We start from the raw sequence: 15,972 nt of genomic DNA, 5'->3' as shown, positions 1-15,972 counted from the left end.
ATTAATTCCTTCTTTTGCTTGGCTTGCGCATGCAGCTTTGCTTTACCTATTAAAATGTCTTTATATCAACCCACTGGTTTTCTCGCTTTCGCCCTTCTGATTCTCAGCCCCATCCTGCTGAGGAGCTAGTGACTGAGCAGCTTGTGGGCCTTACCTTCCTGCCAGGGTTAACCCACATCAAGGAGGAACTTAGCCAGCTAATCATAATGGAAAAGCCTGGAGTCATCAACCACCTGGCAGCAGCAATGATGTCATTGGAACAGCTTTGGCTTTCTTTTCAAATGAAGCAACATGCTTCCCCTCTCCAACACTGTACTTCTAAGAGATTTCCGCACAGTCTCTGAAGACTACAATAGTAGCAAACCTCACCAGGGTGGTGGATCGGTGCGATGTGCCCTGCAATGTGCTGTGAGTGGTGGCTGACCTGATGCTGCATCAGCATGGGGTTCCCAGCATCAGAACAGGTGGAAGATTTTATAACTTCCTTCCACCTTTCCTGGCACGTTCATAAAACAGCTCTCTATTCTCGACCAGGGAACTACAGGCTACTCAAGCTCACCTTGAGCTCTGGGCAGGTGATGGAGCAACTAGTCCTGGAAACCATTTCCAGGAACTTGAAGGACAGGCATGTCATCAGGACTCACAAGGGGCTAGTCATGCTTGACCAAGATGGTAATCTTCTCTAAGGAAATGACTAGTTTTGTGGATGAGGGAGGAGCAGTAGGTATTGGTTACTTTTACTTCAGGAGCACTTTCAACACTGTTTCACCTAAGATCCTCCTAGAGAAGCTGATGAAGTCTGGGCTGCATGAGCAGGCAGGGAAGTAGATCAAAAACTATCTGCATGCCTGGGACCGGATGGTGGTGATCAGTGGCATGAAGTGTAGTTGGCAGCCAGCAAGTAGCGGTGTACCCCAGGGGCCAACACTGGCTCCAAGCCTTGGCCAGCCGCAGCTGGGGCCCGCCCCAACCCCAGCCCCAGAGCCAGCGCCAGCGCCAGGGGCGGGCTGTCGGCCCGCAGCGTCCCCTCGCAGGACCCTCCTCATATCCCCAAACCCCAGCCCGCCCTGGCCTCCCTCCCATCCCCTGCCCGCAGGGACCAAGACACGCAGAGGGCTGTGCTGCACATGGGGAAAAGCAGGGACAGTTGAGACTGTTTACCGTGGTGAAGGGAAGGCTCGGTGGGCATCTCATCAATGTATGGAAACACGGGAGTGTAAGAAGATGGCACCAGGCTCTTTTCAGTGGTGCTCAGTTACAGGTCAAGAGGCAGTGCACACAAACTGAAACACAGAAGGATCCGTGTGAACATCCAGAAGCCCATTTTCACTGTGATGGTGACTGAGCACTTGCACAGTTTGTGGAGTCTCCATGCTTTGAGATATTAAAAAACTGTCTGGACATCATCCTGGGCAACCAGCTCTAGGTGGCCCTGCATGAGCAGGTGACTTGGACCAGATGACTTCCTGAGGTGCCTTTCAACCTCAATCTTCCTTTGATTCTGTGAAAGACTCACAGGCACATTCACGTCTTTGCAGGTGACAAGTGCCAGGGCAAAGGGGCAAACTGAAACTCGGATTTTGCTACTCCCCTGATGACTTCCAGAATCAGCTTTTTACAGGAGTGTTGAGGGAAACTCACTTTCCTCTTTTGGCTCCAAGTTTCCAAGCTGGAACTCAAGAGAGAAATATGCAAGTGATATGATCGTCATACAGGTGGGTAAAAAACGTAGCACACAGAGGAGTCAGGAGAGTAATTCAGCATGGCTGTTTGCTGTATTTATGCTGTTCAGCCTTCTGTTAGATCTTATGTAAAGCTGCAGACACACGCACATGTAACAGGGTTGTACAACCAAGTACACTAAGCCAGATCCTGGCTTCAGAAGGAATGGGGCATAACATGCATTCCCATTTGACTGGTTGACTGGCTGCTTCTTGGAGCCTGAGAGGCCTACTGCTGGCCACAGCTTGTTGCTGGAGGCAGGGTTCCTGGAGAGAGGGGAGGGGAGGAAATTCAGTCAGGAAATGATTAGTAGAGGATCTCCCTTTCTCCATCTCAGGCACCCAAAGGCCACCGCCTGAGGATTGCAGGGGCTACATAGCGGCATGTTGGCAACACGAGAGGTCAAGAGGAAAGACTAGAGGTCCTTCTCCCAGTATGAAACACAAGGACAAAAGAATACTCCCAAGGGATTTCCAGACCCCAAAGATGCCTCTTAAAAGCTCTGGCTGCCCATCACGCCTGATGCAGTCCTTTCAGTTTATTTTCTTCTCTACTCTAAACGAGGCCAGTTCTCTCAGGCTCTCCTTGGATGTCAGATGCTCCCTTCCTCATCTTCATGGCCCTTCATTGCATTTTCCCTGGTATGTCCATGTCTTTCCTGGGCTGGGGAGTCCAGGAGTGGACGCAGCAGTCCACAGTCTCACCAGTACTGTGCCCAAGAGCAGTCCATCCCAATGAGCAGGAGTCAGGGGAAGGTGTTTTTAGGCTTCTTATTACTCATTAACCTATTTGATTTGATTGGCAATAAATTAAATTAATTTCCCCAAGTTAAATCTGTTTGGCCCGTGATTGTAAATGCGGGGTCATTTCCCTGTCCTTATCTCAACCCACAAGCCTTTTGTTGTATTTTCTCCCCCTCTCCAGTTGAGGAGGGGGACTGATAGAGTGGATTGGTGGGCACCTGGTGGACAGCCAAGGTCAACCCACCACACCTTGTCTGCTTCTTCTTCCTGATCAGGTGATCTGTAGCAGCCACCCACCACAATGTCACCCATGCTGAGCTGCCCTCTCTCTTTCCCAAACAGCCTGCCTCCATCCACTACAGTACTCCTGTAAGCTACTGCACTGCATCTCCATTATGCCATAGCTCTACACCCAGGCCATGGAGGAAAAACTGGACCATGCTGGACAGGAGCCCAGGCAACATGTAATTACAGGCACTTCACCATACAGCCTCTGAAGTTCCCAGAGTAGATCCTCCTGCATCAGAAGAGGTCTCAGCCCTTGAACTATGTTTCCCTTCACAGCCTTTTACTGCAAGCACACCAAAGATCTGTTTCCTGCACCTGCCATTGTGTGACACCAACCTCTGTTTAGTGGCTGATAGAAATTCTGAGACGTCTGTGTTCACTATCAGGTGGTTTATAGTGCACTCTGCTACAGAGCTGCTCCAGGGTGAGGCTAGCACCACAGTAATACACTGCTTCATCCCCTTGCTTTGCTGCCTGGATCTGCAGTGTGAATCTGTTCTGGAAGCTCTCCACTGTTCCCTTAAAGCGATCCTGGAAACCTTCTCCATAAGCATCACCCTGCCGGTAAATCCAGTCCAGAGAACCATGTGGCCCCTGTCGGTACCAGAACATGTAGTAGCTGCTCATACTGCCTCCAGTCATGCTGCACTGGAAGGTGACTCCATCTCCTTCTCGCACGGCTAGTTCCCTTATGTGTTGCTCCAAGGCCACCTGGCCAGTGACTGCTGCAGAGAGGAAGGACAAGCCATGATCACTCCAAGAATGAGCAAAGGTCAGGGCAACGCTGGTGGGGGCATTGCGATGTCACTGGACCAGTGGTGGACTAACTCCTTCTCTTTGAACCCAGATTATGAAGATGGGCAGAGGAATAGAGCTGGTACCAGGAATCAGGGCTCACGAGGTGGGAGACACCAGGTTTCCCTCCTTTCTTTTCCCTGTCAGATAGGCATCTTTTTCTCATTTTCCCATTTGAAGCAGGAAGGTTTTGCACCATGGGCAAAAAATCCCTTTTTCTTTGCCAAGATGGGGTGCTGAGGAGCCCACTCTCCTCTCCCTGAAACTGCTTTGAATGCGCACGGGAAGGACAAGGACTTCTCACAGGCAAGTGGGGCAGAGGAGGCAGGCTGGACGGAGGTGGCTAATTCATGGCTAGAAAAGGAGGAGGGCTTTTCTCACCGGGCTCCACAGGGATGGGTGAGGATTTTGAGCGTGGGGGCAGATCAGGCTGCAAGCGGTCAGCACAGCTCCACAGAGCTGTGCAGAGCACAGGGGCATGCTCAGATCCTGGGGGGCATCAGCCCTTCCTTTCACTTACCTAGGATGGGCAATAACCCCACGCACACAGCAGTCCACATGGCCAGGCCTGCTCTGTCTCACCTCCCTCCAGCTTCTCTCTGCCTGCAGAACAGCTCTGCCCACATCTTCCCTGTCTGTGCTTCTGTCACTGCAGTCAGCCCTAGTCCCTCCTAGTCACTCCCTTAGTCTATGACAACAGTGAAGGCGAGAGGCGGGGACTGGAGGAGCAGAAGAAGTTGAAGCTGTTGGTGCACTCCCGCGTGTCTCTCACCCTGCAGGTGCAATACCAGAGCGTTCCTTTGGCAGGAAAACCTCTGTTGGGCAAAAGGTGATGTGTTGCTGCAGGGCCACCATAACCTTCCTCTGAGGAAGGACAGCAGGGTGCTGCTGGCACTTCAGAGCTGGCCCTGGGGGTGGCAGATTGTCCTCCCAGTGTTACAGGACATCTTTAAAAACAAGCGTTAAAAGCAAGTAAGAAGAATTAGAAGAATGTAAAGAAGATGCTTCATAACAACTGCACCTGGCACTTAGACATATTAGAGATAAAGACTGTCTTCACTAACTCTCTGCTAACTAGCAATAACAACTAACTCAAGGACGAATCTTAGAAAAAGAGAATGGACTGCCAAAATAGTGCCCTAGAGTTAACTTGCCTCATTATAATCTCATTATAATGCTCAGGAACACACCTCCTAGCTAGAAAAGTCCCCAACCCAGTGAAGCCCCCTACTCTCTGAGCATGCGTGGTGAATTAAAAGAGAACTGTAACTTTAAGATGAAGTCAGGAAAGTATTAACCAATAGTCAATTAAGGGGTAGAACCAGTAGGTGAAACTAACTTTGTTAACTGTTTTAAATACCTGTCATGATTTTAACCCAGTGTGCAAGCTTTGAGGAGAAATCCCCTTGCACCCGGCGCCACAATAAACATGCCTGCTTTATAACTCTTTGTGAGTTGTGAAGTTCGTTTCCACATGTCCATTTTGGCACCCCAGATGGGACCCTCTCTGCCTGGCTGTGGGACCGGCTGAGAGGGGGATGTCCTTGGCACCCCCCGAGTTTTCTTGGAGGACCTGCGTCGCTCGCCCGATCACTGCAGGGCAGACGAGGCCCATCAGCGGACCAGGTATGTTAAGGGAGGGGAACCTGTAAGTCGTGAGGAGACGTCCTACGCAAGGTAAAGAGCGTTTCTGCTCACCCCGGGTGGGATTCGAATCCAGCAGTGAGGACGTGGGAATCCCTGATTAAGGGAAGTACGTGAACGCGGGAATCCCTGAATAAGGGAAGTACGCGGGGGGTGCTCTTCGCTGAAATTGCGGGAGTACGGGATAGTTATTGTTTGTACAAACTATTATAACCCATGGGAATTGAAATTTATATTATTGTGGCTATAACTGGCATTTTATGATAGTCATTACAATCTGTACACTTAAGAAGTTTTGTGCCCGGTACCGTGTATTCTGTGAAAAGTGCTTCATTATACAATTAATGTTGTTGTAAGTTGTTTTAAGTCGGGTGAGTGTTTGAGTGAGTGAGACACAGTCGGACTGCGGGGCGACTGCGGAGTCCTGATCCGCGGTTCCGTGTTCTCCACGAGGAGAGTGGCTGGAGATGGACGAAGCGTATGACAGACTATGTTAACCGAACCGATTGTTAACCCTTATTGTCCTATACACGGATATCAGGATTTTTCATGCAACCCAATATATGTTTTTGAATGTTTTGGTTGTAAACAGACATTTGAGTACGGTTTGGGGACGAGACGATTTTTGGTGTAGTGAGTGTCAAGGAAGCAGGTGCTTTGTGGAAATATAAAAGGTATAAGGAATCAGTAAGAATGTCGCTGGTATGTGGGGGGGGAAATGTAGAACAGAATAGTGACGGGTTTATTTGGCGTGGAGCACTGTCTGATTTGCCATTGGTGTTGCTTGTTTGTTCGTGCTAAGTGTTTGGAGTGCCATAAGTACATTATTTCCTTTTCAACAATTGTCTTGAATTTAGGTGCATTCGCTGTGGGGTGAGTACACCCTTGCATCTTTTGCCTTGCGTAAGGTATTATTGCTGTCAATTCAATCAGGTTGTATTCTTAGGCTGAGGAATAAGCCCCTGCAGGCAGGGTATTCATTATGGAAGGTAAACAAAGTGGCAGAATATTGAAAAGGAGCCTTCTAGGCTGTATTTTAGCTCACTGGAAGGAGATAGGAGAGCCACCAGGAGGAAGCGTGAGCAGAAAGACTTTAATTAAATATTGTAATCAATGGTGGCCTATGTATAAATTGGATGATGAGGAGAAATGCCCCTTTAATGGAACCTTGAATTATAATACCTTGTTGCAATTGATGTTGGTTTTGAGGGGGAGCTGTTACCGCGTTTCCCAGGTTGGGGGTGGGGGGGAAGCAGGGAAACGGCCCCGCGGCCTCCTCCAGTTAGGGGAGGGAGCTGGAGCCCAATAAAACCGCTGTGACGAGGCCCGAGCGCGGTGCTGCGTGGTGTATGCCCCAACCAGTGCCCAAGGGGGCCCCTCCCGCCTCAAAGGTGCTTCTTGGAGGCAGCAGCCCCGCTGCTCAGAATCACAGAGAAAGGGCAGACCCTGCCTTTGATTTTATTTTCTCAAGATGAAGCCTATCAACCAAACTTTAACACCTACGGATGATGATTTTGTAATGGTAAAGGGAGCTACTGGCCAAAGTGAAAAGGCATACTTTTTAAAACCTCTTAAATCTAGATTGGGAAAAAAATTGGGAATACACAAATTCTTATATATGCCCAACTCACCAAAACCTCTATTGGGGCGAGACTTATTGGAACAACTAAAAGCAGAAATAAAATTTGAGAAAGGAAAAGTAGAACTTCGAGTGGGGGGTGACCAGCTAATTGAACTTCTGAATCTGGCCCTCACAGATACTCCTGTTAGCTCAGAAGTACCTGAGGAAATCCAGAACCAAGTATATCCAGGGGTATGGGCCTCAGAAATACCAGGAAAAGCAAAAAATGCCTCCCCAGTAATGGTCAGGCTCAAATCAGGGGCGCGGCCTGTAAGAATTAAGCAATATCCCCTCAGAACTGAAGATAGGGAAGGAATCCGACCAATGATCAACCGATTTATCAAATATGGGCTACTAACAGAATGTGAATCAGAATATAACACTCCCATTCTACCTGTCAAAAAGCCAGATGGTAATTATCGAATAGTACAGGATCTTAGAGCCATCAATAAAATTGTTGAGGATCTGCATCCTGTCGTAGCAAACCCATATACATTATTAACTAAATTGACACTTGAATTGGTCTGGTTTACCGTATTGGACCTGAAAGACACCTTCTTTTGACTACCTTTTGAGTCGAGAGAGCCAGTTGCTGTTTGCATTCGAGTGGGAAAACCCGGACTCTGGGAGAAAGACACAACATGGACTGTGTTACCACAGGGGTTTAAAAATAGCCCCACTCTTTTTGGGAACCAACTAGCCAAACACTTGGAACAGTGGGAGCGACCGCATGGAGATGGAATAATGTTACAATATGTAGATGATCTATTGATAGCCACTAAAACAAAAGAACTATGTATAATATGGACAGTCAGTCTGCTAAATTTCCTTGGACTTAACAGCTATCGAGTCTTTCCACAGAAAGCCCAAATAGCTCAGCGACAGGTAACTTACCTCAGATACGAGATAACTGCTGGCCAAAGGACCCTAGGAACAGCAAGAAAGGAAGCCACCTGCCAAAGTCCTTGATCACAGACGGCTAAAGAACCCCGTATGTTTTTAGGGATGACGGAATGGTGTCGTCTATGGATCTATAACTACGGACTCTTGGTAAGGCCATTCTATAAACTGTTGAAATCTAATCCAAAAGACCTTACCTGAAATGGGGAAGCAGAAAGAGCATTCCAGCAACTGAAAAGGAAATTAATGGAACCCCCTGCTTTGGGGTTACCAGATATTACTAAGACATTCTGGTTGTTCTCCCATGAGAAACAGGGAATAGCCCTGGGAATCCTAGCCCAAAACTTGGGACCATATAGAAGAGCAGTGGCATATTTCTCCAAACAACTTGATGAAGTAAGTAAAGGTTGACCTAGCTGCTTAAGGGCGGTAGCAACATTGGTGCTAAATATTCAAGAAGCACATAAATTTATATTGGGCCAAAAGAATACAGTGCTGATATACTGTATCTACAGCATTAGAGGTAAAAGGGGAGCACTGGCTCTCACCACAGAGATTCCTTAAATATCAGGCTGTTCTGGTGGAACAGGATGATGTGGAAATAATTGTTACTAACATTGTCAATCCAGCAACTTTCCTCAGTGGAACCACGGGAGAACCGGTATCACATGACTGCCTGGAAACGACTGAAGCAGTCTGTTCCAGCCGACCAGATCTAAAGGAGGAGCCACTGGAAGACGCTGAGGATTCCTGGTACACAGATGGAAGTAGCTTTGTTCGACAAGGCATCCGCAGAGCAGGGTATGCAATAACCTCTGTGAAACAGGTAATAGAATCCGCAGCCCTTGCCCCAAATACCTCGGCACAAAAAGCAGAAATAATCGCTTTAACCCGAGCGTTGGAGCTAGCCAAAGACAAAAAGATTAATATCTGGACGGACTCCAAATACGCTTTTGGGGTAGTCCATGTCCATGGAGCCATATGGAAAGAAAGGGGACTCCTATCCACCCAAGGGAAACATATAAAACATGCTGAAGAAATTCTTAGGCTCCTGGAAGCAGTGCAGCAACCCGAAAAAGTGGCTATCATGCATTGCAAGGCTCATCAGAAAGGAGATACCGCTCAAGAGTTGGGCAATGCTATGGCAGATCGAGAAGCCAAAAGAGCAGCTGAGAAAGGTGAATTAGAGGTGTAGTCTTTGGTCCCAGATGGTAAAATACAAATTGATTGTGAACCCAGGTATTCCAAAGAGGATCAGAAATTAGTTGAAGACTTAGGTGGAGAAACAGAGAAAGGTAAGTCAGCAAAGACTCCGCAGGGCAAAATAATAACCCCATTTGCGTTATTGTGGGCCATAGTTATAGCAGAACACAGGAAATCCCACTGGCGAGCTGAGGCATGGTATAAACATTTGAGTCAGTGCGTAGTTGCCCGGAACCTCTACGCTACTGTTAAGCAAGTGACATAGCAGTGTGAAATATGTTTGCAAAATAATCCTAAGGTAAGCCCTAAAGTCCAACCTGGACAAATAGGGAAAGGAAACTATCCAGGGCAGCAGTGGCAAATTGATTTCTCAGAACTTCCAAGAAAAGGGGGTTTCGATATCTGCTGGTTCTAACAGACACCTTTTCAGGCTGGCCAGAAGCATTCCCTTGCCGAACTAATAAGGCTAGGGAAGTAACTAAAGCACTACTACAAGAAATAATACCGAGATTCAGAATTCCTGCAACAATCTCCTTGGATAGTGGACCACATTTCATTGCAAAAATTGTTCAACAAGTTAGTAAACTCTTGGGAATAGATTGGCAGTTACATACCTCATATAGGCCACAAGCAAGTGGTCAAGTGGAAAAGATGAACCACTTAATTAAGTTACAGATTGTAAAATTGGGGCAGGAGGCTGGATTGTCTTGGCCACAATCATTATCTTTGGCACTCCTGAGGATTAGAACTAAGCCCAGAACTAAAGAGGGGTTGAGCCCTTTTGAAATATAGTACGGGAGGCCCTATATTGTGCAGGCGGGAATATCAACTCAGATTGGAGAAGAAACGTTATCTGATTATATCATAAGCCTGCAAAAACAACTTTGGGAGATAGAGAAACTTGTCTTAGGAACCAGAGCCCGAGGTCTTGATGGGCCGGTGCATGATATTAAGCCTGGTGATTATGTGTATGTGAAGTCCTTTACAAATCCACCTCTGAAACCGAAATGGGAAGGCCCCTTCCAGGTACTGGTGACATCCCATACAGCGAACAAGATTAAAGAGCAGACCTCGTGGGTACATCACACCAGAGTGAAGAAAGCCCCTAAGTCACGATGGGAATCGACACCTATGGGACCATTGAAGCTTCGCATTCAAAAGCGACGATATGGGTTCTTATGACTCTACTGAACTGTAACCTAATAAGTGCTTGGGAGTTGCCTTGGACAAACGCTTATTTTGGGTATACGGGAAGCTCAGGAAAGGATCTAAACGGGTTGAATTTGGCAACTGTGGTAATATATAATAATAACATGACACTGCGACCAACTGAATGGGAAAGAATAGTTTTGGTCTATACTTGGACGATTGAGAAAGGAAAGGAGGTTCAGAGAGGTTGTAGACTCCTTAATGTAAGTAACCCGCCTCCTCTTGAGACCCAAATTACTGTCAAGAATGGTGCTGCCTGGGATTCTGCCAACAGAACAGGCAGCACGATATGTAAAAGAAAGGAGGTTTGTTGGTATCCCTTCAATATAACTCAAACGGTGACCATAGTATGTCTGGGGGCAACTGAAGAGGGGGCCCAAGCTCTAACTTTTAGATTTTGGTTGCAGGCACCAGAGGCCAATTGTGAAGGCATTTAGTTAATTTTACCTTTGACCCTACTAACAACATAGCTACAGCTTTTGTACTAACAATATATAAAGCTTTAGTGTATAACATATACCCGATTGTTGCACTAGGATTAAATTACCATGGAACTGTACTTTATCCCCTAGAACATAGGGTATGGGCTATGAAAAACAGAAATAAGTGGCAAACTATTGATGTCGAGGCCTGTGTCGTACGAGACCAGCAAGGATTTATTTGTGAAGGAAACACCCTCAAAGGGCAAGATATTTATCTTGACACTGAACAAAATGTTTGTCACTTTGAGGTGCATCCCAACGAGACCCTAAGAACCATCATAATTTACAGGGGTATGGGATGTGTTTGTCTGAGAACTCAGTGGGATTTTGTACAAGTAGATGATCAAATGGTGGACACGAGCAACCATTCAAATATTTGCATTTGTAACTTTGTTAGTCTTACAGGATGTGATTTTAAGTACACGGCTCCTGTTACTACTTATCAATTCCTACAATTTAATTATACGTTGATTCAGGATATACAGCCCACCCCCATTGGAATGAATCTCATTCTAATAAGAAAACTATTACATCACAAAAATTTAAAAAGGTTGTTAAAACAAGTTCAAGAAAGTGGAAGAAAGACTTTAATTACTGTCCATCATGATGCAGAGGAAATACACCAAGTAGTGGAACGAGTGAAGTCAGAAGGAGAGCACAATTGGTGGGGTATGTTTAGAGGATATTCCCTGTCAGCTACCAAAATCTTAAACATAATGACCCACCCAATATTGGTATTACTAATAGCTATGACAACATTAACAATAGTAAATCTTATCCTTTGGTGTAAACTAAAGGAACTTATTGGACAAGTATGGACACGAAAAATAATGCTGAAACATAACGAACCACTTTTAAAAGCAAAAGAATTTGCTTAGGGGAAAGAAAAGGGGGGAATGTTACAGGACATCTTGAAAAACAAGTGTTAAAAACAAGTAAGAAGAATTAGAAGAATGTAAAGAAGATGCTTCATAACAACTGCACCTGGCACTTAGACATATTAGAGATAAAGACTGTCTTCACTAACTCTCTGCTAACTAGCAATAACAACTAACTCAAGGACGAATCTTAGAAAAAGAGAATGGACTGCCAAAATAGTGCCCTAGAGTTAACTTGCCTCATTATAATCTCATTATAATGCTCAGGAACACACCTCCTAGCTAGAAAAGTCCCCAACCCAGTGAAGCCCCCTACTCTCTGAGCATGCGTGGTGAATTAAAAGAGAACTGTAACTTTAAGATGAAGTCAGGAAAGTATTAACCAATAGTCAATTAAGGGGTAGAACCAGTAGGTGAAACTAACTTTGTTAACTGTTTTAAATACCTGTCATGATTTTAACCCAGTGTGCAAGCTTTGAGGAGAAATCCCCTTGCACCCGGCGCCACAATAAACATGCCTGCTTTATAACTCTTTGTGAGTTGTGAAGTTTGTTTCTGCATGTCACCAGGGGGCCCCTATCCCTTGCTGCTGCTGAGCTGATGCTTCTGGATGGGACCCCCCCTGAGCGCAGCTCTAGTTGGACAGGGCACCCCTAGGCCAACATGCTCCCCACAGTGCTCCCCCCACTCTAGCCCAGCACCCTACTCCTCCACTCACTCCTTCCTGCTGACACTTCTCCAGCTGCCTCTTACCGTCAAAGCCCTCCCAAGACCCCTCAAGCAGCAAAGGCATGTGTGCTGGTTTTGGCTGGGATAGGGTTAACTTTCTTCATAGCAGCTAGTATGGGGCTGTGTTTTGGATTTGGGCTGGAAACAATGTTGATAAAGGAGGAATGTTTTAGTTACTGCTGAGCAGGGCTCACACAGCACCAAGGCCTTTTCTGCTCCTCACCCCACCCCACCGGTGAGTGGGCTGGGGGTGCATGGGAAGTTGGGAGGGGACACAGCCGGGACAGCTGACCCCAACTGACCAAAGGGATATTCCATACCATATGACATCATGCTCAGTATATAAAGCTGGGGGAGGAAGAAGGAAGGTGGGGACATTCGGAGTAATGGCATTTGTCTTCCCGAGCAACCGCTACGCGTGATAGAGCCCTGCTTCCCTGCAGATAGCTGAACACCTGCCTGCCGACGGGAAGTGGTGAATGAATTCGTTCTTTTGCTTTGCTTCTCCGCGTGTTTTTTTTTGCTCTACCTATTAAACTGTCTTTATCTCAGCCCACGAGTTTTCTCACTTTCTGATTCTCACTTTCTGATTTCTCACTCTTCTGGTTCTCTCCCCCACCCCACCTGGGGAGAGTGAGTGAGCGGCTGTGTGGTGCTTAGTTGCCAGCTGGGCTTAAACCACGACAGTCCTTTTTGGCGCCCAACGTGAGGCTCGAAGGGTTTGAGATAATAACAGATTCATCAGAACTTCTATCTGTTAAAAGTTATAGGTCAACATTACTTTATTTAATCTGCACCATGATATTTTTTTTGCTGTATCTGTTAAAGATTGGCGTGCGGTTTTTCAGTTTGCTGTGCTCTGCAGTAATTAGTGATGTTTTGCCTCGAAGATTTGTTTTTAAAACACTGGCCTTCAGCTGGGTAATCTGGTGTTTGGTCTCTGCGCTGAAGTCATTACTGTACTTCGGGTACCATCTCATGGAGTTACTTAACAATTATGCTCCTTCTTCTGAGAGTTTTTTTGTGGAGGAAATACAGAACAGCACCCTTGCTTCCTTCTTCTGTGATGTTGTCTCCCTCGGGACAATGACTTCTCAGTACCCTGAACATCCTTGGGCAGTTAAAATACTTCTATTGATATTCCTTAGGCATATTACTTCAGTTTTCTCTAAGGTCAACAAGCAATTTAGGAATATGACCCAGGTTCCGCGAGAGTATGGTCATGGGTGGCACGGCATATGGGAGAACATGGGCAGGTATCTAGAGAATATCTCACCTCCAATGGTCTGGAACTTCACCCCTGAACAACTACAGGATCCTGATGAAGTGGTAGAATGTTTGAAAAAAAAAATGCCATGGCTACTCCAGAGAGGCACAACTTACCGCGCTTTGCTGGGCCCTGGCCAGTATCTACCAAACACTGCTCGATACTGTGCAGCACCCTCAGGGAGAAGAGAGGGGAAATAAATCGGGCACTGTATCAGTCGTCCCTATAACTAAAAAGAAACAGTGGAAGCAGAAGTCAGCTCGTTTAGTAAGGGATGAAGAAGCTTCTCCTAAGAGGGAGAAAGAATCAGAAGAGGCAGCCTGTCCTGCAGCAGAGCAGCCACAAGAACAGGAGGAAGAAGAGACCGAGATAATCAATGAGACAGAAACCACCCGCTCCCTATCCCTAAGTGAGCTGCGAGATATGCGAAAAGATTTTAGCTGTCAACCAGGTGAGCTAATTCTCACCTGGTTGCTTCGATGCTGGGATACTGGGGCCAGTAGTCAGGAATTAGAGGGTAAGTGTTGTAAATATTCTGATTTTCTAAAATAATCAATATACGATCATATAGAAAGGTTAAATTTGATTAATAAATAAATAAGTTAGGATTGTTAAGTTAGAAACAATAACCATAGGAACCTCACCAGGGAGTTGCCATTCCATACCAAGGAACTAACAGTAACGAGATGGAACGATGAAGAATTGAATAGAAGAGTTTCATGAGTCCTGTGACAATGTGACCTGATATGCACCAATGATGCTGCTTGAAAAATTCCTTACCTTTCCCATCTTGATTCGAATATCAAGAATGCCAATCAATAGATATTAATAGAAATAACCATTGATTATTTTAAGTATGGATATTGATAGAAAAGTATAATCTAGAGAGCGATTGATAAAGATTAAATTATATATATATTCGGTATAAGGGTAACTAGGTATGATCTATCTGTGATTTAATCATAAACTAACTGCGAACAATGTAGCATTGTGAATAGGTAGAATTTGGTTGTCAAGACAATGATAAGTTGTAGGCCTGGTCAGTAAACCGGGGAAAACTTAAGAAGATTCCAAGAATGGGATTTTGCAACCAACCTGAGCATGTGCAAAGATGGGGTTCAACTAAAGGACAACATGAGGAAGACTATGGACGACCACCAGAGGACCTTAGATGACCACCTGTGTACCTGAAGGTGCATGCGTCATGAGCATTTACATATATTAATGAGTTCTCGGAAACTGTATGAATATGTTAATTGTTTCTTGGAAATATGATGAATATGTATATTTTGATTGTATATCACTTTTGTAGCGGAGAAACTAAGCACGCACACTAGGTGGAGCGATCCCCTGTGCATCCAGCGTTGCAATAAAGAAGTACCTGTTCACCTACATACATTGTGTAGATGAGTTTTTATATTACCGATTTGTAAGAAAGAAAAGAAAAGGAAGCCCGGCAGCTGGGATCCCTTGCTAAGGATAAGGCCATTGACAAAGGGATTGGAAAAAAGGCAGGAGTCCTCAGCCTTTGGCAGCGACTCCTATCAAGTGTGAAGGACAGGTATCCCTTCAAGGAAGAACTCACAAATTCTTGAAGGAAATGGACCGACATTGAGGGGGGCATCCAGTATCTGAGGGAATTAGCTGTGTTGGAGGTGATCTATAATGACCAGGCATGCAAAGACCCGGATGAAATCCGATGCACACAGTCCATGTGGCGAAAGTTTGTACGAAATGCAGCGACATCATACACCCACACCCTGGCGATAATGAGCTGGACAGACACTGAGGCACCAACTACAGATGAACTGGCCAGACAACTCCGAGAATACGAAGATAACCTTGCTCCCTCCATGTGTGCTTGTGTCTCGGCTGTGGACAGACACAGACTGACCCAAAACATGTTTGAGCAAGCTGAGAAGGGTAGGTTTTCCTCATGCACTCCAACCAAAGCCTCAGCTATTAAGAGTCAGCTTTTTCCTGTTCAAGCGAAAGGGTACAGGTGGCGCACACCACGTGCACCCCTGTGGTTCTTCCTGTGTGACCAGGGGGAGGACATGAGGAAGTGGGATGGTGAACCTACCTGGAGACTAGAAGCTCGGGTGCAGGAACTGCAAGGGAAAACAACAGCCAAAAAGCATCCATCCAGGAAAATTACTGCCCCAGTGTCTGTTGGGCAGAGTAGAAGGGCTGACGGTACTTTTGACCCTGATGAAGGGACTTCTGTTATGCACTTACAAAAACCAAGTAATGAAGACTCAGACCAGGAATAGAGGGGCCCTGCCTTCGGTCAGGCGGAGGAAAGGGGCAGTCGAGTTTACTGGACTGTGTGGATTCAATGGCCTGGCACATCAGCCCCACGGGAGTATAAACCTCTAGTGGACACCGGTGCACAGTGTACTCTAATTCCATCAGATTACAAGGGGGCAGAATCCATCTGTATTTCTGGAGTGACAGGGGGATCCCAAGAACTGTCTGTGTTGGAGGCTGA

The 15,972-nt window shown here is 46.1% G+C and overlaps 1 protein-coding gene across 1 annotated transcript in view; it reads right to left on the bottom strand.

Moving 5' to 3' along the window:
- The window catches only part of LOC104259541 (T cell receptor alpha chain MC.7.G5-like), a gene marked incomplete at its 5' end in the record, with an annotated part of 298,870 nt that overhangs the window by 86,838 nt on the left and 196,060 nt on the right, over positions 1–15,972 (bottom strand). The window lies entirely within an intron of this gene.

This window comes from Gavia stellata, chromosome 28 (genome assembly GCF_030936135.1).
Source record: "Gavia stellata isolate bGavSte3 chromosome 28, bGavSte3.hap2, whole genome shotgun sequence".
Lineage (NCBI taxonomy): Eukaryota > Metazoa > Chordata > Aves > Gaviiformes > Gaviidae > Gavia > Gavia stellata.
The sequence above is the reverse complement of the archived record's forward strand: the minus strand, read 5'-3'. Positions and strand labels throughout refer to the sequence as shown.